At 42.1% G+C, this 22,734-nt stretch overlaps 1 long non-coding RNA gene across 1 annotated transcript in view; it reads right to left on the reverse strand.

Annotated features, from left to right (window-relative positions):
• Window positions 1-1,900: 1,900 nt before the first annotated feature.
• LOC132596989 (uncharacterized) overlaps window positions 1,901-22,734 on the reverse strand; it is a 60,871-nt gene continuing 40,037 nt past the window's right edge. The window contains exons 3-4 of the long non-coding RNA XR_009563274.2: window positions 9,595-9,758; window positions 1,901-3,160 (exon numbers count right to left, since the gene is read on the reverse strand). This is a non-coding gene — a long non-coding RNA (uncharacterized lncRNA). The remainder of the gene's footprint in view (window positions 3,161-9,594; window positions 9,759-22,734) is intronic.

Below are 22,734 nucleotides of genomic sequence, written 5' to 3' on the forward strand. Positions count from 1 at the left end.
TGTCTGCATTGGGTCTGCGTTGCTGCACGCGAGCTTTCTCTAGCTGCGGCGAGCGGGGGCTAGTCTTCGTTGCGGTACATGGGCTCTAGGCGCACGGCCTTCAGTAGTTGCAGCATGCGGGCTCAATAGTTGCAGCGAGTGGGCTCAGTAGTTGTGGCGCATTGGCTTAGTTGCTCCCCGGCATGTGGGATCTTCCCGGACAAGGGATCAAACTGGTGTCTCCTGCACTGGCAGGCAGATTCTTCACTGCGCCACCAGGGAGTCCTACAGTTCCCAGTGTTACACAGTAAATCCTTGTTGTTTATCTACTTATGTACAGTTGTTTGTATCTGTTAATCCCATACTCCTAATTTATCCCCCCCCTTCTTTACCCTTTGGTAAACATGTTTGTTTTCTATGTCTGTGAGTCTGTTTCTGTTTTGTATGTAGATTCATTTGTATTATTTTTTATATTCCACATATAAGTGATATCCTATAATATTTGTCTTTCTCTGTCTGACTTACTTCACTTAGTATGACAAATGGCAGTATTTCATTCTTTTTTATAGCCAAGTAATATTCCATTGTAAATATATACCACATCTTCTTAAACCAATCATCTGTTGATGGACACTTAGGTTGCTTCCATGTCTTGGCTATTATAAATAGTGCTGCTATGAACATTGGGGTGCGTGTATATTTTCAAATTAGTTATATTTTCAATATTTTCAAATTTGCCTTTTCTGGATATATGCCCAGGAGTAGGATTGCTGGATCATATGGTAACTATTTTTAGTTTTTTAAGAAACCTCCATACTGTTTTCCATAGTGGCTGCACCAATCTACATTCCCACCAACAGTGGAGGAGGGTTTGAAGGGAATCCATTCTTAACAGCCTCTTCTGTGCTGGGCAATCTGGGTCTAGTCAGCATACTTAAGAAAGCAGAGTTTTCAAACAAACCTTTACTGACTAGGAAATCAAATTATATTAAATTGAACAAGATCAAACATTTATTAGGTGCTTATGCTAGGCACAATGCTGAGTTCCTTGTTCTTAAGGACCTCAAAATCTAATAGAAGAGACAGACATGTAAGCAGTGAAAACACATTGCAAAGTGAGACAATGTCTAGGATGGCTGTAAGCACAAGGTTCTGTAGGAACCCTGGATATGAAAAGAGGAGCGTTTTAACCCAGCCTGGAGATAGGGCCAGCAGGATAGGTTAGCACAAGTTCAACAGGCACTTTACCTTAGGTTTCACACTCTTACCTCCAAAGCCCCCAGCAAAGCTGATCATAGCGCTGTCTAGAAAAATATTTTGTTTCAATTTTTATGAATGATTAAAATCTCCTGATAGGTTGTTCCAGGCACCACCATACAATGAACCTTAATACTGACTGTAGGGGCCTTCCCTGGTGGCACAGTGGTTGAGAGTCCGCCTGCCGATGCAGGAGACACGGGTTCGTGCCCCGGTCCAGGAAGATCCCACACGCCGCGGAGCGGCTGGGCTCGTGAGCCATGGCCGCTGGGCCTGCACGTCGGAGCCTGTACTCCGCAACGGGAGAGGCCGCAAAGTGAGAGGCCCGCGTACCGGAAAAAAAAAAAAAAAAAAAAAAGATTACTGACTATATCCTATCAAATTGAACTTTATCCTAATGATCTCATCTCCCACAACTTCCAGCCCTGGAGTAAAGAATCTTTCTTCGTACTGTCTCATTCTTCCACATCCTTATCATTTTTCCCCAGAAGGTTTATGCATCTATTTAATCCCTGTTTTTAATAAGCATTCTCAGGTTCTTAGGGGTCTTGGTGACTTCCATGGAGAATAGGGCCCTAAGTGTGAGTTCATTATATACTTAAAAGAGAAAAAGACTATGAACTGTGATTTTAGAAATCAGTTTATTAGCTACAGCAGGTGATGATATGACATTGATCCATTAACATTTGTAAAACATTGATGTCTCAAATTATTAAAAAGCGTCATTACCATATGAAGGGCCTATATAAAATATTAACCCCCTTAACTTGGTTGTTAGGTGGTGTTTTACATACAAAGGGAAATGAAGACTTTTCCAATATTTTGGGAAATGGACCCTTTGATCTAAATTATTCTTCCTCCACTTTCATGTACAAGAAGGTGCCCTAGACCTCACCTTATACATCGTACCCAGTATAAGATAGTTTGAGCATCCATGTTTAAAGGTAAGCCGTTGAATATGCAAAGGGTACCCAGGAAAAAAAATAAGATGCTTTCAAAGTAAGCAGGCAAACTAAGAACAATGGCCAGAGGAAGGCATGGACCAGCAGTTTGGATTAGTTAAGGAGTAATGTAAGCCTTTGAGATTCATATGAAGTATGCTTTGCGGGGAGCTCTTCTTCAAGCTCTCAAGTTGACAGATCTGAGAACTGTTTGACGTATCAAACATGAATGCAATTAAGGGAGTAACTACATAGAGTGCCAAATTTCATGCGGGACTGAGCACATTCAGAGAGTAACAGACATCAGAAGAATTTTTCTTTGAATTAGGATGTTATTAATTTTTTTTTAATTTTAAAAAAACTTGTCTAAACCAGAGCCAGCACCTGCAGCTCCTCACAGGACAGAGAATTGGCACCAACATACAAGAAGCAAGGGGGCATCACATAGCCTCCAGATGACATGTAAGGGAGGAAAAATAATTTCCCTCTGCCCTTCTAGGTTCTTGGCTGAAACACCCCCTGTAGTACAAGATAGAGCAACAAGAGAAAAACAAACGGAGGTTTAATAACACGTGTACCTCCTGTATACATGGGAGATACTCAGAAAAACTGAGTAACTCCCAGAAACGGCTCAAGTCACCACCTTAAATACCACCTCCAGCTAAAGGCAAAAGAAGGTGTTGGGAGCTAGTTATGGGAGGCTACTGGGGAAAGCACAGTAAACGAGGGTAAGGTTATTACACAGATTTAGGTCATTGTCTTCTCCATTGATAAGTTTCTAGATTCGGTTATCCTCCCCCTCTTGTTACAGAGAGGGAGATACCCTTACAGAAGTTTTCCCTTATAAATGTAAATATCCCTTACAAAAGAATAACTTCTCAGTTTTCAGAGCTTCTCCTGTGTCTGCAGTTTCTCCAAAATACAGCCCAAAGTAATTCTTATTGCCAATGCAGCTCAAGTGAATATTCATTTCTTCACATATCCTAGACATGGAAAACATAGGTCAGTCTGATGAATTCCTTCTCAACACTAATAATGCCTTAGACTAGCTGCTAAAAACCTTTTACGCCCATTTTCCTTAAAACTTAGAGAGCTTTCTGTTGTGCGTGTACCATGCTATCCATTTTGCAAAGAGGCCAGTTTTGTATAGTTGAAACATTTCAACTATACAAAAAGATAATAAATAAAACATTTCAACTCTACAAAAACTGAAATATCTCAGTTAGATGGATATTTCAAGACAATCTACGTTAATTTTCTGGTGGTCTTAATTTGCCACTTCAGTTTACATAATACCAAAAAGTCTTCCAGGACTTGTGTTGATGATTTCTCAAATATTAAGAGTTTTATCATAGAATCTTAAAGCAAATATTTTGAATTTTCTGAAAGAATAGTCAAGTAAGTGTAATAATTTCAGACCAGGTAGTTTTGTATAATGCTCATTAAAAATAATTCAACTGGGGCTTCCCTGGTGGCGCAGTGGTTGAGAGTCCACCTGCCGATGCAGGGGACACGGGTTCCTGCCCTGGTTCGGGAAGATCCCACATGCCGTGGAGCGGCTAGGCCCGTGAGCCATGGCCGCTGAGCCTGCGCGTCTGGAGCCTGTGCTCCGCAACGGGAGAGGCCACAACAGTGAGAGGCCCGCGTACCGCAAAAAAAAAAAAAAAAAATTTAATTGACCATATTTTTATATGTATCTTTGTGAATGACACATAATTTCTGCTTGAAGTAAAATTGCTGGTGAAAGGGAATGCATATTTCAAATTTTGAATGCTATTACCAAATTGCCCTTCCAAGTATACCAAATCATACTCCCACCCAAAAGTACATGGCAGTACTTATTTCCACTGTCAAATTATTGTTTAATTTGAGTTTATTTCATTATTTGTAAGTTTATTGATTGTGTTACTTCGCTAGGGCTGCCATCACAAAGTACCACATATTGGGCAGCTTAAATAACAGAAATTTATTTCCTCACAGTTCTGGAAGCTAGAGGTCCAAGATCAAGGTGTCAGCAGGGCTGGTTTCATTTGAAGCCTCTCTCCTTGGCTTGTAGATGGCCATTTTCTCTCTGTGTCTTCATATGGTCTTCCTCTATGTGTGCCTCTTTCCTAATCTCCACTTCTCATGAGGACACCAGTCGTATCGCACTAGAACCATCCATATGACCTCATTTGGCCTTAACTACCTCTTTCAAGGCCCCATCTCCAAATACAGTCACATTCTGAGGTACTGGGGTTAGGACGTCAATATACAAATTTGGGAGAAGACAATTCAGCCCCTAGCGTTGACCATTTGTACTCTCTTATCTGTGAAATGCCAGTTCATGCCATTTGTCTATTTTACTATTAATCTTTTTAAATTTATTACAAACATTATTTGTATATTAAGGAACGTATTCCTGCCCTATGTTTTTCTTTGCTGTTTTATGTATCAACATACATGAATGCATCTTTTAAATTCTGGTTTATTAGCAATATAAGCCTAAGTGCAGAAGGGATTTTACTTTTCTCACATCCTTAAATCACCACCTAGAAGCATGACACCTCAGTTTCCCTTGGCATTTTCAGACTAGGTTTTGCTACAACTTATTTTCAATGTAATGCTGATAGCATGGGACCATCCTAGCTGTTAAAGGCCAACACTCATATTTAGCGCTAAATTCTCCTTTATTGCCCCATTATTAACCCTCTAGTGCTGGTACAAGCAGTCATGTCATTCTAAAAAAATTATTTTATAAAGCAGTTGTTTTCGGAACCAGCTGTCTTTGTAGACAGGTAATTAATCATCTATATGGTTTAGTTTGAAGGGCACAAAAATCACTTCCTCTGTGCCTTAAGTCCTCCCAATAAAATCTTCCTTGTCTCCAGAAAGGCCTGGGATAAAGCAAATGGTTATCAGAGAGGGAAGGGGGCCATTCCCAGTTACTCAGTGCTGCAGCAAGGTCGGCGCCGAAGGAAATGAGGCCTGGAGGGTCAGATGATGAAACTTAGGACTGAGAACTGTGGAGAATATAAATAGCCATGCTGTCATCATCACACATCATCTACCATGTACTTATGGGGTGACGTTTTTCACTGATGAGACGTATGGTCTCTGGGCCTGTGGGAATCATCATGTGATGAAGTGAAGAAACTGGGTAGAGAATGTTCCTTCTGGAGGACAGAGAGCAAACAGGAGACATACCCACTCCTAGTTCTCCCTGGAAACTGGGACTTTATCACCCTCTGTTCCAGCTTTCTGATCTGTATAACAGCATCTATGGTTCTTTACCGCATTCTAGGAGCCTAAAATCACAAACTGTCAGAGAAGGGAGAGATCACCCCTCTCAAAGATAAACAAGTAAGCAGAGGCCCACCTGACTTCTCTACATGGAGAAGGAAAGTGAGGACAACAGAAGCAGAACAAGGTGGGAAAAGGGACGTGTTAGCTCCTTGAAAAACTATTGGCAATTCACCGAGAATTCATAATTACAGCTGGTGATACACTCACTTTCCCTTTTGAAATGAAACACGGGTTGTATAAATGAGGCATGTTTCAGTTCTAAGGTCTTTCATGTTTATGTAACTCAAATATATACTCAACAAAGCAGCCAATAGTAGGACACACACTTTCCTCGATTTGAGGATTAATGGAAAAATGGCAAAATATTTGTTCTTTTTGAAACATGACTCCATAATAACTTTTAAAGTAAGTTTTGATCTTTTAGTGCATAGCTTAATCCTGAATGCATACTTGTGCAGGGTTATTTAACCATGAAAGCACATAGTCTAATCTTTGCAAGAAGCATAAAAAGGTGTGAGTGTGCGTATATGCCTGTGTGTGCAGGCCCACATGCCCTGGAACCCTGGACACTGGAGTGTGACTCGAGTGACAGTAAACAGAAGGCGAGCACGTGAAAGAAGACTGGGAACATAGAATTAACAGTGGTTCTCCTTTAGTATAAGGGTGTTTTAGTTCTTCTTTGTGCTTATGTCCTTTTTTCTAAGTAGTCTATAGTAATGATGGCTAAGAAGTCTATAGTAGTGGTGGCTAAAAAGTCTACTGTAATGATGGCTAAGAAGTCTACAATAACAGAATGGCTATCATTTATTGTGTGCCTGTCACTGTCCTAAGTCTTTTCAAGGTAATAGCTCATGTAATCCTCTCAACAGCCTATTACCCTTGCTTTATAGTTGAGAAAACTGAAGCAAATGGAGGTTAAGTAACTCTCCCCAGATTCAGATCTGGAAAAGCAGAGAAGCTGGGATTCAAACTCAACAGTTCCAGTGTTCAAGAGCTTAACTGCTACAATAAACATGAATTCACTTTTCTTCATAGATGCGTATGGATGTATATATGTGTATACATATACGTGTTTTTACTAGGCACATACATGCGGAGGCTTGGTGCATTTAAACAAATGCATAGCACCTGTAGCTGAATTCCACGCTCTTGTTTGCTGGAGAATAGTCATCATAACTATTTTCCAAAATACTTTAACTGCTAGGTTTTTCTATTGGAGGAAGAAGAATCTGGTACCAGGCAGAAGGCGGCTCTGCAATCCCTCCTACCGTTTGGTTGCCACCTGACTCAGGACAGAAGCGCTCTCAGATTACTACGTGGAGTCTAAAAATCAGATTAGTTTCAGAGGAGCATATGCTGTACAGTGATAGAAATGCAGATTTGAAACCCTCAAACTCCATCCTCACACTCCATACAAGGAACACTTCTGAAACCTCTCTCTTCACCAGTCTTCTAGCCTCTCCGCAAACATTTGTAGAATGAAGAGCTCACCCCTCCGAGAGCTCGCCCCTCCATGTTCTCTCATGGAGCCTCCCACATTGTAAGTGAAGTCTCCCCACATGAACCTGAACTCTCGCGGTACAAGCTCTGCACTCAGGAACTGCACAGAAAAGTACATAGTCTAAAGCTGATGAGGTTACCATTTTGCCCAGCTCCCTCCTTCTGAATTCTACCTTTCTCTTTGGGTTCCCACTCCAGTTACCCTGGGAGATAACACAGGTGAAGCTAATATCTGAAAGTAATACATTTCAATGGAAAACACTTCCCTCTGCCGTGCTCTGGTGCTGTCATAGTCTGGGGTCATCACAGCCTCTTGAATGTTGTGTTTAACTAGAGGGGCTGAAAGTTAGTGCTGAGTAACGTGCCAACAATGTTGCAAAGGTGCAGGAATGGACAAATATTGCCATAAAATGAATCAGGCCTTAGGTATGTAATATACCAGGGCTCCAGTTCTTCAACCCTCTGACCCCAAACCATCAGACCCAGACCCTGGCCTCCAGCTCCTATATCTTTAAGACCATGAGGCATCTGAACCTTCAGAACATGGCTGGACCTAACCTTGGCTGCCGCTTCTCAGCGTGTTCCAGCTTCAACCTTGGATTTGCCACAAACCGTGGGTTCTGGCTCTGCCCACATTTGGCATCTCCCAATGTACTGACCCTGGTCATAGTCACTGACCTGGATTTTGCCTTCTGGACAAGGTTTTCACTTCTTGCCAACACTTGCCTATTTATGTCATCATTATTTCAATCTCAGGACTGACGAGGCTCATGACCCTGAAGGCTTAACCAGGCAGACGGAATGAAGCCAAACCACTTCTCTCACCTTATTTGCCACCACTCCTGGGTGCGGCTCCCCTATCCAGCTCTACAGCTTCACCTGGTCCTCCCCACTTTGTCAACACCGTCCCCCTGCCCCACAGGCCCTTTCCCTCTACTCCCCAGTTCAAATCCTAGCACGGGGTTAAAAATTCAGGCTCTGGGGCTTCCCTGGTGGCGCAAGTGGTTGGGAGTCTGCCTGCTGATGCAGGGGACACGGGTTCCTGCCCCGGTCCGGGAAGATCCCACATGCCGCGGAGCGGCTGGGCCCGTGAGCCATGGCCACTGAGCCTGCGCATCCGGAGCCTGCGCTCCGCAACGGGAGAGGCCACAACAGTGAGGCCCGCGTACCGCAAAAAAAAAAAAAAAAATTCAGGCTCTGGAATCAGACTGCCTGGGTTTGGGTCCAGTTTCTCTACTTATTAACTAGGGGCCTTGGGCAACTGTGACTTAACTCTCAATACTTAGGGTTTTTCCATGTGTAAAATGAGAATTGTAGCAGCACCAGCTATGGGGGTACCACTACCTGCCGATCCGACATCCAGGTCCTTCCTCCTCCTTCAGGTCTGTCCTTAGGCTGCTCTGTGCTCAGACTGACAGACAGAAACCAAAGAAAGCCTCCATTTCTCAGCCAACCCTGCCACTGGGGTGTCTGTATGACACAGTTCTAACCAATGAGATGGAGGGGAAGTCTGAAGTCGGCTGGGGATCCCTAGGGAAGTTTTTCTTTCCATTTATTAGCATTCATTGTTTTCTTTATCCTTCTGCTGGGATGCCAATGAACAGCCTGCAGTGGATCGGCCCTTTTGTACCCTGGGGATAACGACACCCAGAGCCCGGAGCAAGAAGCTAGAAGGAGCTGGAAACCTGATGATTTCTCAAGCACCCACATCAGCCCAGACTGCCTACTCCTGGACTTCTTATATGTGAGGAAAAATAAGTCTCCACCTGATTACGCCACTATGGCCAGTTTTCTGTTGCCTAACAACTTTGTAAAAAGAACTCATGACACATAGCCTTCTGTCTGTCTTATCAAATGACACAATATCTTAACAAGCTACCCTCACCTCAGGAACTGGACTATGGATGCCCTAAGGCTGGGAGAGAAAATGCACTGTCCACAGTGACCTTCATGTCTTGCCTCTTCTTCACGTGCCTAGGCTGGCCCGCATGACCCCCTCCATCCTGGGATTGATGCAGGAATTGGCAGACCAGGAAATCCTTCCCTCCTTAGATCCTTCACAGCACTATTTTGACACCTTCCGCTCTTGGTGTTAAAACCATATTCTGCCTCTACTCCAGCTATTTGTTTATTTTTTGGTCACCCTTCCAGATTATGAACTCCTAAGGGCCAAAAGTGTGTCTTACTCAGTTTGTATCCTCTGCAGCCACCATCCCAATACCTGGCACATAAAAGTTCCTCAGTAAGTATCTACTATGTTTCATTAAGCTAAACTGCTTTGAAACTGACCAGTAAAAAGGACCAGAAATAATTAGTCAGACACCTGGTTTCCTGTCACTTGTTGGTTGGGTGCAATTTGCTTTCTTTATAGCTCTGCTCACAAAACAAATAAGATTTGTTTCCCTCTACTACCCAGAAATGGCATTTTTTTTTTTGTAAAGTATGTCAAAAATTCCAGGGAATCCCAAGAAGGGAAGACACCATGTTTGTAGTATCTTGGTCACTGTCCTTACAATGTGTTTTTTGTTCATTCAACAAACAGTTATTGAGCATCCAAGTGCTGACATTGTTCCTATGTACTGGATATACAAGCAAGCAAAAAAGATAAAAGCAGAAGAAAACCCATTCCTACCCTTATAGAGCTTATAGTCGGATGGCAGAACAAATGTCAAGTGCTCAGTAGCAGACAGTAGAAAACAGGGAAAGGAGCTGGTCCGTAGGGTTGGCGAAGGCTTCCCTGAGGAGGTAGCAACTGAGCTGCAGTCCAAATGAGGCACAGGAGTGGGGCAGAGACAGCTGGAGGAAGACAGAAGAGCAGTGCAAAGACCGTCAATGGGAGGGAGCACGGCTGACGGAAGGAACTGAGTCTGGATAGCCGGAGCGGAGGGTAAGTGATGAAACAGGGGACGTGCACGGGGGCCAGGCCATGCCAGGCTGTGTAGACCTGTGGGAGTTTGTGTGTAACATGATCAGATTTGGATTTTCAAAAATCACTTTAGTGCACAGTGATTGGAAGGCAGCAAGAGGGGCAGTGTGCAGCCTAGACAGTGCAGAAAAGCTTCTCCAAAGGTCAATCTCTGCCTTTTCAACCATCAGCCCTCTTCTTGCAGGAGCCCAAGGGCTCAAAAAGGACCTGGGACAGGCCACTGATCCACTTGGCCAGAAAAGTTTGAAAGTGGAAGATGGGTCAAACTCAACTGAAAATGTTGTAAGGTTGTTGCCAGACTCACAGCTACCCTCCTAGCTTTCAAGGGAGACTTAAAACTCACACCTTGCCGTCTTGGTGACCATAATTACTTACTATGTGTGGGTTGTTGTCTTGAGAAAAGGGAGAGTTGTTTTTCCTAAAGTAATGCAATTTAGGGTCACTATGAAAAGTAAAGCAGTGACTGATAAAAGGAGTCAAGAGTCTTAGCAAGATTCTGTGTTTGTGTCAGGGAAAGATATTTAAATTAAGGAATTTGTGAGTTGGCGTGACAGCCTGGGGGAAAACAGATACATAACTGACTTTCTGGCAGGTTCTCAGCAGGCTCCTATCTTTCTGGGTTTCCACTGGCAGAGCCCAGACACAGCCCCTCAGGCCCGAGGCCAGGTAATCATGTGTTTTGATAAAAGTGAACAGAGTATTCCTTGGAGCTGAAGAGTTCAGTCAAAATCTTACTTGCATTTACTCCAAGAAAAGCCTGGAGTTTTCTTTTTTTTCATCTTAGTCCAAGGGCGAGGTTTTCCAGAAAGTCTGAGAAGAAATTTATGCCTAGCAGTTAGAGGCCTATAGGGAAAGAAAACAATACGTTCCTTTTTTTCTGAAGAAAAGTCCAGCAAACAGCCTTGCAATCAATTTCTCTGGCATTCCTAAGCCCTTGGAGGATGCACATTGGCCATTTTGTACCTACACACAAAATATCATTTAGTCCAATACTGATACCACAAGAGCTGAGTCTATATACAATGGTAAACGTTGCTTAGCAAAAAAACTGGCTGTATTCCTTCATTTACTTATATGTTTCTAAATAGCTGAGCATCAATTAAGTAGCCACACACTGCTACATATTGGGGTTTGCAGTGGTATGTCCAGCATCTCTGATTTCACTAGGGTGCCACCAGGGCAAATGTCTCATGAGTTCTGAGATTTGAGTCCCCACGAGTGAAGGCCTTGTTGTGAGCAATCAGGTTAGAATTCCCATCCTGCAAACTCCTGCAAAACATGTGTTGTGGGTCACAACAATGTGAATATACTTAACAATACTGAACTGTACATTTAAACGTGGTTAAAATGGTAAATTTTATATTATATCCAGACAAAACTATAACTCAAAAAGATACATGCGCCCCTATATTCACAGCAGCATTATTTACAATAGCCAAGACATGGGAACAACCTAAATATCCACTGACTGATGAGTGGATAAAGAAGTGGTGCATATATACAATGGAATATTACTCAGCCACAAAAAAGAACAAAATAATGCCATTTGCAGCAACATGGATGGACCTAAAGATGATCATACTAAGTGAAGGAAGTCAGACAGAGAAGGACAAATACCCTATGATATCACTTAAATGTGGAACCTAAAATATGACACAAATGAACTTATCTATGAAACAGAAACACACTCAGACGTAGAGAACAGACTTGTGGTTGCCAAAGGCAGGGGGGTTGGAGTGGGAGTTTAGGGTTAGCAGATGTAAGATTTTATATACAGAATGGATAAACAACAAGGTCCTACTGTATAGCACATAGGGAACTATATTCAATATTCTGTGATAAACCATAATGGAAAAAATATAAAAAGGATATATATATATACACACACCTATATATCTGAATATATGTGTGTGGATATATATATACACATATATATATCTGAATATGTGTGTGTATATATATATATGTGAATCACTTTGCTGTACAGCAGAAAATTAACACAACATTGTAAATCAACTATACTTCAATAAATTTAAAAAATAAACTTAAATATATACAAAAAATAAATAAATAACTGTCCAGTTACCCATCACCCCATCTTATTTTAATCCATGGGACAGCTCATACTCTGGATTTTTCTGGGTATTTATTTATGTGTTTGTTTATTATCTGTCTCCCCACTAAAATCAGGGATCATGGCCGTCTTATTTACTTCTGCAGCCTCAGTACCTAGGAAAGTGGCTGGCACATAGCAAACACTCAATAACAATTTGTTCATTAATATTACTAAATTGCATCATTATACAAGGCAACATAGCAAATACATTAAAAACACATATTCTGAGTCCAAACCAATGTTTGGGTTCCATCCCTTCCACATTGCTATTGGCAAAATGACAATTTAACCTCTGTCTGTTTCTACACCCTGAAAATGGGAATAGTAACTACTTCACAAGATTGACATGAGAATTAGATAATGTCTTACCTTTACATGTGTATAATATGTGTTAGCTATTAATATTACAGAAAATTAAAAAGCACAAATGACATATAGCCTAACTATAGCCCCTCCAAATTTACTTCTATTGTTTGCCTAAAGGCTTGCACTCACATATTGTTGTAATTCATATGCACATAAGAAAATTAATTTTTATTGAGAACTTACTATGTACCAGTTACCATTTTAAGCACTTTATATCTGACTTATTTAACCTCTATTGATCATATGAGAAAGTTACTATTACTATCCCATTTTACAGGTGAGAAAAATTGAAGCCTAGAGGGTTTGAGTAATTTGCCCAAAGTTATACAACTAGAAAGTTGGCTCAAACTTGAAAGTTGTGCTCTGTAGACTCTGTTCTTAACCATTAGTAGCATGGGCCTCTCCATATTTTGATTAACTTTTTCAAAAACTTAACATTATAAACAGCAAGGTCCTACTCTATAGCACAGAGAACTATATATGTGTGTGTGTGTGTGTGTGTGTGTGTGTGTGTGTGTGTGTGTGTGTATAACTGAATCACTTTGCTGTACAGAAGAAATTAACACGTAAATCAACTATAGTTTAATAAAATAAAATTTAAAAATAAAAAACATTAGTTCATGCCACTAGTTTCATATATCAAAAAAGTCAACACGATTGTCATCTTTTAAAAATAGATTATCCAATTGTGATGACGGAAAGCAGTTTTTTTAAACTGTTGGTGGATATAAATTATATACTGTAAGCTCACTATTATTAGCTTCACTTTATATAGGGACTCCAAGGCAGAAGTTTCAATGATTCTCCTAACATCACACAGCAAGTTTAAGAGCCAAGTCTTCAACGTCCAGTTCTAGTACTTTTGGTCCTTTTGTAAGAGCTGCTAACTGTCTACATTAATGGAATATTACATGTTTAATATAGCAGACCCTGTTCAGTTTTGAATTAACAACTGGTGGTCGGAATTTGATATTTGGAGCATAAGTATTTCTTACCCCGACTCTAAAAATCCTCTCAACCTAAATCAAGATCATGCAATGGCATTCTACAAAATCAAAGTTTTCTCCTTTTGGTTTCTGGATGGACTTTAAAAGTTTGGTCAGTTTGAAACCATAATGGCCTTCATAGTGACATGGTGGGAGAAATCCTACAAGGGTAATGGATCAACAAGAAACCCAGAATTATAGTTCGGCCTATAATTCTGTAAAGAGTAAAGAAAGCGAAAAATCCAGGCCAATCACTCAAGATAAGGCCCAGTCAATGCCACGAAAATGAAAGAGGAGCAGGAGCAAATGTCTGGATCTTTCTGAGGCCTTTTTAAATTAAAGGAACAGTCATTCATTCAGACTTTGCATTTATAAACCTAGCCCGGAGCTGGGTCCCCCAGAAGCCTGTTTTATGGGGTTAAAACTCACTGCCTAGAGGGAAAAGTACCAAGTGCAGCAAGAAAAAATGCCTGTTGAGAGTGGAACTGGGACAGGCAGCTGCTAAGCAGGCCCCAATGATCCCTTCCTCCTGGGTCTCATGGCCTTGTGTAATTTACCTTCCCTTGAGTGCTGGTGGGACAGGGATAAAATATGGCAAAAGTGATGGGATGTTACTTCCAATGTTAGGTTACAAAAAGACTCTGGTTTCCATCTTTCTTCCCTCTCTCACTGGTTCCCTAGCTCTGAGGGAAGCCAGCTGATACGCTGCGAACTTTCCTGTGGAAAAGTCCATGTAGCAAGAAACTGGGGGAGACCCTCAGTGCAATGGCCAGCGAAGAAATGAATCCTGCCAACAACTGCATGAGCCAGCTTGGGACCAGATCCTCCCCCTGTTGAACTTTCAGATGAGGCTGCAGCCCCAGCTGTCACTTTGACTGCAACCTTGAGAGAGACCTTGAGGGAGAGGTATTCACATAAACTGTTCCCAGCTTCCTAACTCCAGAAACTGAGAAAAAATAAATGTTTGTTATGTTAAGTGACCAAGTTTTGGGGTCATTTGTTATATAGCAATATATTTCTAATACAGAAACTTTGCCAAAAGCAAAGGCCCCATTATCTGAGGCTCACTCATTTATTCATTCTCTTAGTACCTATTTATTGAGCATTACTAAGATAAAGTCATATTAGGGACAAGAAGAGTTCCTTGTCTTCAAGGAGCTACGTTCTAGACAAGTCTACAAATATCTAAGAAAGGCAGTAATATTGAAGGTCCAGTCCAGGAAGGCATTCCCAAAGAAATGAATTCCCAAAGAGGTTCTTGACCAGACCTTGCTGGATAGACAGTACTCAACTGGCAGGCAGAGATGGCGATAGGAAAAGCCAGAGAGTGAAGTGGATGGTGGCAGGTAGGAAGCAGGTCTAGACCTCTGAGAGTGTACAAGCTAGTGGAAAAGGCATGAGGAAAAGCCACAGGGGAAAAAGAACAAGGTTCATTCAGAGTTTCCTTTCTGGCCAGTCACCACCAGCATCAGGGACTCTGGAGAAAGAGCCCATCCTCTGCCTGGTCCTAATACTGTATACACAATTTGTTGATCTTGTCAAAGATGGGGGCAGGGAGTGGAATTTCTTCCCTTCAGTTTGTACCATCTCTGAGGTCATTGCTATACTGTTCCATTGTTCCTAAGCTTGAATGAACCATTCATCACTGCAAACGACTAGGGGAAAACAAAATGCACGAAAGGCATTTTCAGATACAGCAGCCTGAGAATTTATGTCTCACCACTTGGAGGTTAGAAATGTAGCTAAAATGATGCATATGTCTCATGAAATGTGGAAGAGAGAAATTTCAGAGTCACAAGTTCAGACCACTAATAAAGATGATTTAATGATGATTGTTGTAGGAGTTTGAATTCCTATTGTATGACAATTGCACATCTGTATTATCATCATTAGACCTTTCTTTGGCTCTTTTTGGAGTCTTTGGGAAAGTCTTATAAGGTTTACTCTAAAAATATTATTTCACAAATGAAGTATTTGAGTAAAAGACACAGGATACCCTCAAACTTCGGCTAATGTTGTTTTCATCACTGGTGTTAATTTAATTTCTTGAGTTATTTAGGTCAAACATTTCTATCATGGAAGTTGTTACAAGCGGAACTGTGTAACCCCAAAATTCATATGTTGAAGTCCTAACATCCAGCACAACAGAATGTGGCTGTGTTGGAAGACAGGGCCTTTAAAGGGATAGTTAAAGTAAAATGAGGTGATGTGGGTGACGGGTACTAATTCAGTATGACTGGTGTCCTTATAAGAAGAGGAGATTATGACACACGCACACAGGGGAAAGAGCACGTGAAGACACAGGAAGAAGACTGCCATCTGTTAGCCAAAGACAATGACCCTCAGAAGAAACCAACCCTGCCAATACACTGATCTCAGGCTTCTAGCTTCCAGAACTGTGGGAAAATAAATTTCTATTGTTTAAGGCACCCAGCCTGTGTGGTACGTTGTTATGGAAGCCCTAGCAAACTAATAACTAGAAGTCTTTATAGTTTCATGAAAGGAATAAAGAGAATTCTCCCAAAAATTTTTAATCATCCTTTCACAGTAAATATATTTAACACATCTATAAACTATTCGGTATTTGGTATAAGTTATTCATTTAAAAAAAAACTTTCTGTTAAGAAAAGATGTTCATTGGAGATAAATTAGAAAATATACATAAGCAAAATGAAGAAAATAAAAATCATTCATCCTTTATCAACCAATATTATGATTTATCACCAATGATTTATCCTTGCAGGTATATATAGTAATGGTTCAAAATATTCTGATGGAGCATGGACTTTTCCCACAGGACTTTGGTCAAGTTTGGGCAAGCTGGAACCTTCATGAGCTTCCATTTTCTCATCTATAAAACGGGGATAATAAGAACTGCCTTCCTGGGTTTTTGTCAGTTAATAAAGTACAGTATATAAGCACTTAACAAAGTGCCTGGCACATAGTAAACAAACAATAAATGGTCTGTATATTTTATATAGCCTGTATTTTACTATAACAAGTCATTCTGCACATGCTATTTTTACAGTCTGCTTTTTTTTTTTTCATGCTTGGTATAGTTTCATTACTAGCTGTTTATGAAGTTCTGTTTCTGGGTATTTAAGCACCCCACATATAAGAATATTGTTTTCGGGCTTCCCTGGTGGCGCAGTGGTTGCGAGTCCGCCTGCCGATGCAGGGGACACGGGTTCGTGCCCCGGTCCGGGAAGATCCCACATGCCACGGAGCGGCTGGGCCCGTGAGCCATGGCCGCTGAGCCTGCGCGTCCAGAGCCTGTGCTCCGCAATGGGAGAGGCCACAGCAGTGCGAGGCCCGCGTACCGCAAAAAAAAAGAATATTGTTTTCTGGTTTCATGGTGTTTTCACTTGAATACCTTTCTTCAGGCCTCTTGGTGTAGAATTTCATGCCGCTTTAAGACTCTTGGTCTTTTAGCAGCCTCCTTGCGTTTGGAAGACTTCCAAAAGCACAGTTGGGGATTGAGAACTCGTTCAAGTTTGAGACGGTGCCAGTGGCAAAGAGAAAACAGAACTGTTCCTGCTGACTCTGCACTGCAGCTGCCAGATGCCTTGGTTAGCTTGCAGAAAGGGAAACAAAATGGAATGGCGAAACGAAATGCTTTGGAGACGACATGGTGGTGGCAGAACAGGGGTTTCCTCCGCTGGTGCTCTTAGCAGTGGTTCTAAGGGTCAGGATGCCCCAGGCCCACATGTCTTGAGTCAGAGCCAGGCCACCCCATGATGCGGTCAGCCTATAGCCTACAGGAGGGGACTCCAACCAGACTGCCAAGGGTACCGGAAGTCACTGCCTCAGTGCCCCTGTACCACCACTACCCCCAAAAGCGACCTCCTCCACCTGAAGCTTTGCTCACTGAGGTTCTTAAAGTGCAAAAACTCAGGACGGTATTTAAACCCAAAGTTCTTAGAATGAATGAGTTTCAAGCCCCTTCCTAAAGCAGGGGAGGTAAACAGCTTGAGAGAATACACAGCATGTGTGGGTAAGAAAGATATCAATTCCAAAGCGGAGGCTGGAGGCTGAAGTTAAGTCCTGTTTATCTCCAACTGTGCAAGGGTCATCGGAAGCCGTGCAGGGGGATGGGAGGGCGCCATAGGTACTCAAGTCTCTTACAAATACTCTACAGCTATCACGAAGAAAAGACTCCATCCTAACCTGGCATCAGGATGTTTCCTAAGGACACGCAGTCCAAGGCTGCTTCCATATAGAAAAGAACTGCTTTTATCCATAAAGTGGCACTTTATGGAAGAGCCTTGGGCTCTACGGAAAACAGGGAGGGAGGGCGGTGAGCTCCCACCGGTTAGCAGCAGTTCTTTCTTCCCGTAGTTCCATTATCACCTCAGGTCAACTCAACAAATATTTGCCAGGCGTCCAGCGTGAGCAGGACATTGCATTAAGGCGGATGTACAGAATGAAGGCTGCTCCAGGGAGCTGGAGCTTGTTCGTGCAGCAGCTTTGGCGCTGGAGGCTGTGAGGAACCCACCCCGCCGTACTCCAAGGTCAGCTGCTGGGCTCCCTGCACTGGAACGGAAGGGTCACTATAATATCACCCACTGGGGCTTTCCTGACAACCAGCTTTTCTAAAGACAAAGTGAGAATCTCTCTAATCAAGAAAAACAATTTAACACGGATCTTGGAATCACCCTGAGAAACACATGTGACTGTTTATTTCATAAGAGAGCGATTTTGTGGAAGTCCATGTTCAGGACTGTGTGTCAATGGCAATACATTGCTGCAGCTGGCTATGTATATTTTAATGTCTTTTTTTCTGCTGGTTTTTCTACCGGAGTTTGGAAGCACAGAAGGTCACCAACATAAACTTTATGCTATAAAGATGCCTCAGCAGAACCCCTAAAATGACACAATTCCCAATTACAGCTAAGCAATTCCACCCATTTTGGGGGGATGCCTGAAGACACGGGGTCTTCATTTCTTCATGTGAAAAATGAGCACTGTGCTGGCCAGATGAATCCCAGTGCCTCCCAGGCCTACAGTCACCTTGCAAAGGAAACCGCCACTTGGAGCCCTGTGGAGGAAAACTGCTCCAGGCCAGCAGTCCCAGCTCTGGCTGCACATTAGAATCACTGGAGAGCTTTTAAAACATGCCACTATCCAGGCTCACCCCACAGATTCTAATTTCAGGGTTCCGATTAATCCTGGATGGGGTCTAATTTCTAAGTCATCACAGAAGATTCTGTTTTGCAGCCTGGGTTGAGAACCACTGCTTCAGACCATTCCATGAGCTGGAGAGATCAAGCACGACTCCACCCCCCCTCCCCCATATGCAATTAATGGGACCAATGTCGAACTCTTAACCCAAGGACAGTCAAGACCTAAGTTGGCCTGGGTCCTCTGAGGTGGCCTGTGTTGGGATCTCCAAGGCAATCCCCATATTCAGAGATGTGCTACAGGGACTCATCACATAGTTGGACTCATGGTTAAGATTTATTACAGTGATGGAGTAAGGATACACAGCCAGATCCTAATGGAAAAAGACAGGCAGAATCTAGAGAAATCCATGCACAGGCTTCCTATGCTCTCTTTCTATGAAGGGACACACTTGAACACATTACTTTCTCCAGCAATGAAGAATGTAGTAATATGTGTGCAATGTTTCTTCCAGGAAAGCCCAGTAGAGACAGAACATTCAACATGTTTACTGGGGACTGGTCACATCTGCACTCTCTGCCTAGCATGCATCAAAATTCCAGACTCCCAGAAGGAAAGCAGGTGCTCAGCATAAATATCCTCGTTTGCACACAGTCTAGGCACAGAGAACCACCCTTCTCAGTTTTGAGAACGGCAGAAACACCCACATACCAGCCAAAGGCCAATCTTGCAAGCAGGCCTTTCCAAAGAGAGCAGTCTCAGGCCTGCTGTGTTAACTCTTTTCTGCACACGGCCCAAAACAGAGATGCTGATTATCAGTTAGATGGGTAGATTCTGTCTCAGGAATTTGCCTTGGGAAATAAGAACAGCCTGAGGAAGTTGTTTTGAGAGGAGAAGCGACCACACACAAAGAGAAGCAAAGATAAGAACATGATCCAGTCACACGATGGCGATGGCGATGCTCCAGTGAAGGGCACAAGCTCCAGTGCTGAGGATTCAGCAAGGCAGCTCAGCTAGCAGATCTCTGTCGGCTCTTCTGCCTCCCAAATCCTGTTGTTCTTCCTTCCCTGAAACCTGTCACCCCAGCCGTTCCTGGGTTTCCATGAATATTCTGTGGAGCCACTTTAGAAGTCTGTCCTCCCTATATGTAGCTTATCCTCGCTCCAAACCTCCATCGCTCAGCCAGAGTACCTCTCAATATCTTTTAACGAAAAGAGCTCACAAGCTCGCTCATCACACGATACTGACCCAGGACCCTCAGAGGTAGGCAGAGAAAGAGCAACCAACCACAACCTCAAAAAAAGGAAAAAAGGCGTGTGAGTCGTCAGCCAGACTAGGCTTCACAAAGCCACAGTTATTCTTAGCCACACACTGCCCTCCACATCAAGTGGACTTTTGGCTGAATTGGGTGATACCTTTGCAGAAATGATTACAAAGTTTTGGTGATGGAGACCATGAAGATGTGGTCTTTGTGGTCCCGGAATACAAAACAACTAATGGAGAATTAGTTGGAAAAGTTCCCAGCTCTATGAAACTCATCCAGTTATAACTTGGTCTCACTCATTTAATGTTTAGCTGGACGTATCTATGGACTTCAAAATCATTTTAAACAGTGAAATAACCACATAAATATTCAGTTCAGATGCTGTGAAATTCAAACTTTTAGGTTGAAGGATTAAGACCCTCCTCTATCAAAAGAGCACGAGTTTATTCCTCTCCATTCTACAACCCATCTTTCCAGTGCTAACACTATCACCATTACATGTTCTTCCTATCACAATGGTTGTTGATTCAAATAAATCAGAGAATGTTAGAACTGGAAGAGACATTACCAATCACCTGAAATTCAAGCCTCTGGTTTCAGAGATGAGAAGCTATAGGCCCAGCAAGATTTATAGGCTTATCCAAGGTCCCACAGCTGGCTTGAACCAGAGCAGAACTAGAACTCTTAATCTCCTGACTCCCAGGCTAATTTATTGCCACTCTGGGCTCTTCGTGCTGGTCTTTTCCTGTGCGAGAGAATTCAGGCTCCAAAACTGTGGATAACTTCTGACTGTTTTTGCAGCTGTTATCTTTCCAAAGTCTATTATCATTCCCAGAAAATATTAACATTCACAAGGCTGTGGATTTGTGATTGTGCAATAAGTAAATAATACATCGTTCTCAAATGTGCTAATCTTTGCAAACCAAGATCACGTGTTTGTAAATACCAGGAAGCTACACTCAAAATATGTACTTCTGAGTCTCTAAGAACAAGTCAGCACGATGTGCTTTTTGCTACAGTTACACTTAAAAGAGAATTTAACCTTCACTCACTCATTTACTTATAAAACTACGTCACATGACAGTATTCAATTCAAAAAAGGTAAATGTTACCTGTATAACAACTTTACTCGGACATTAGGCATCAGTTAATCTATCAGTGATCAATGAAAAATAACTTAGTTAACCATTATTAGAATCCCAGCTGTTCCAGGATTGGGGGTGGTGAAGGGAGACAAAGCAATACAAAGTAAGATACTCTCAGAGCATTTAATGTGCAGAAGACAAAATGCAGAGAGATATGAAAAATGTGCAGAAAAATATTAAAAACAATAAGCACTAGATCTTACAGTATATCTTACAATAATACCCCAAGAACTCAAGGACAAGAGAATAGCAGAGACAGGATGGGTCCAATTAATAGTTTTCTGACTGGGCATTTGTGATTGGACGTGGTTAAAATAGAGCATTTTTGCTCCGAGGCAGAGTAGAAAAGCAGGACAACTTTGATGTCAATCTGATTTTTATTTCTAATTTTTTCATCCACATAATGAGTATTTATTGAGCACATTTTTATGTGCCTAACACTTTGCTGGCCATTGCAAAGGATCCAACTATGGGAGCATCGCTTAAATTCTCAAGGCCTCAGATTCCTTACCACTGAAATATGAAAAGTGTATCAGATAATATTAGGTCCCTTCTAGTTCTTACTTTCTATGAGTCTAACCTCTCCAAGATGAAGAAGGAATTCCTGATAAGTTCTTATAATATTAGGTCCCTTCCAGTTCTTACTTTCTATGAGTCTAACCTCTCCAAGATGAAGAAGGAATTCCTGATAAGCTCTTACAATCTGTTTGAAACAACAAAATTTGTGTGCGTGGAAACAGGCATACACAATACCTGATTTTCAGGGGTTCTAAAGTTTTTTGCCCTCCTAACACACAGGAGATTTATAACACGTTTCTTTCAGTGGCTCAGTCAGTACACTTGGAGAACATGCCCCATAGAGGGGAGAATCAAAATGGCAGTGGAAAACTAAATAGGTTTGAAAAGTTCTCCCAGGTGATCCAGACATGAGCCCTTCTTCTCAGAGGGGCTCTGCCACCTCTTTGCTCAAGTAAGAATCATTGGATTAAATGTTCAAACGAATGGAATAGTTCTGATGAAATGTGCTGAAATGGTAAAGAATAAAAACTTTCTTCTTTCATTCAAGATAAATTCAAATACCTACTGTGTTCCAGTCATTGTGCTAGGTATTACAAATTAACAATAAAGAAGCAAACCAGAGACCCAGCCCTTCAAGGACTTAGAGCATGGTAGCCTAGGTCAACTACAGGACACTACAGGCTACAAATATCAGAAAACCTGACAGGCTTAAACACTAAGGACTGTGATTGGATGATGTAGCTGGAATCCTAAGAGTAGGGCAGGCATCACAGTTGGCTTCATCTAGTGATTCCAATTAGTTGGTTTCAAGGAACCTTGGCTTCAAGTCCCAGCTCCTCACTTACTAGCAACATGACTCCGGCGAGTTGTTCAGTTTCTCTAAATCTCAAGTTCAACATCTGTAGAACACGAATAATAATTGTTCCTGCCTCAAAGCATTGCTATGAGGATTAAATGGGACAATGGTAATGAAGCACTTAGCCTGATGCCCAGAAAAAAGCAAAGTCTCAAAACAGTTATTATCTCTATCATCATAATTAAAGTGGCTGACTATGTGCAAAAGTGAGACTTAAAAAAAAATACAGAATTTTACAACCCACAGCTAAGCTTGTGAAAAAAGACAAAAAGTTGGTTGAAAAGTGATTTGGGGGCTTCCCTGGTGGTGTAGTGGTTGAGAGTCTGCCTGCCAATGCAGGGGAAGTGGGTTCGTGCCCCGGTCCGGGAAGATCCCACATGTCGCAGAGTGGCTGGGCCCGTGAGCCACGGCCGCTGAGCCTGCAAGTCCAGAGCCTGTGCTCCGCAATGGGAGAGGCCACAACAGTGAGAGGC

Source organism: Globicephala melas, chromosome 3 (assembly GCF_963455315.2).
Source record: "Globicephala melas chromosome 3, mGloMel1.2, whole genome shotgun sequence".
NCBI lineage: Eukaryota > Metazoa > Chordata > Mammalia > Artiodactyla > Delphinidae > Globicephala > Globicephala melas.